Genomic DNA, 1,011 nt, shown 5'->3' with positions numbered 1-1,011 from the left:
AATTTCACAAAATTATGATTTGTATGAAATTCTTCAGATTTGTTCAATTTTGTCGTATTTTCTAAAATAGTTCTTAAGACATATGCAAAAAGTAAAATTATCATTAAGGAACCGAACATTTGACTGGTTTCTTTTGGGATTAGATTTAAGAGATGTCCTCCTTGAGTGTTAAGATATAAAGGTTATTTAAAGACGCTTTCGTGACTGATTTTTCTGTTTTAAATATCGTCTATACAAATTTCTTTGCATAATTTAGATTGTTAATAATGTTAATAATTCTAAAGTTATTAACATTTTATGTTAGTACTGAAAATCTAATCATTAAGTCAAACTTTTTTCAGCTGTTACTTTCTTTCTTTGGCTCATTAAAACTTTTAGTATTGTAGCTTTCGTTTTAGATTTGTTTGCAGTAAGTAAATAAGATTTTGAGTATTGAAAATTATTTAGTAAAAATCATCAATTAGTTTAATCGTTTTCTAGTTTCTGAATAATTTGTTTTATTTGTTTATACCAGGCATAATAAAGTAAGAAAAAGTAATAGTAAAATAAGAATCTATTTCAGTTTGTTTGATAGATTTGCTTTAGCATTTTATTAAAACTTTAAATTCTGCAGTAAACTGTATTTTTCAGTCTTATCTTTTAGATTTGTAAAAAACGCACTTTTATTGATAGATATTTTTACTAAATTATCTGTTGACAAATTTGTAAGGTGTTATTGCACTGCTTCAGTCTATATCATGCAATATATATGACAGATTAAAACTTGAATCAAAATCGCTTTTTTAATTATGAATTAAAATTCCTTTACAAAAATTTTATTAGAAAGACTTTGTAAAAAATTTTTACCCAACAAAACTGTAGGATGTGTAATTATTGAATAATAAGAAATTCAAGTACGTAAACTATTTGAAAATGGGTTATTGTTCTGTGAACTTTTTTTTAAAGATTATTCCACTTTAGTTGAAAACAAATTCAGAAAGCTCTAAAATTATAATGCAAGTAATATTAGTT

The sequence above is a fragment of the Parasteatoda tepidariorum genome, chromosome 9, assembly GCF_043381705.1.
Source record: "Parasteatoda tepidariorum isolate YZ-2023 chromosome 9, CAS_Ptep_4.0, whole genome shotgun sequence".
Taxonomy (NCBI): Eukaryota; Metazoa; Arthropoda; class Arachnida; order Araneae; family Theridiidae; genus Parasteatoda; species Parasteatoda tepidariorum.
This window is presented reverse-complemented; position numbering follows the sequence as displayed.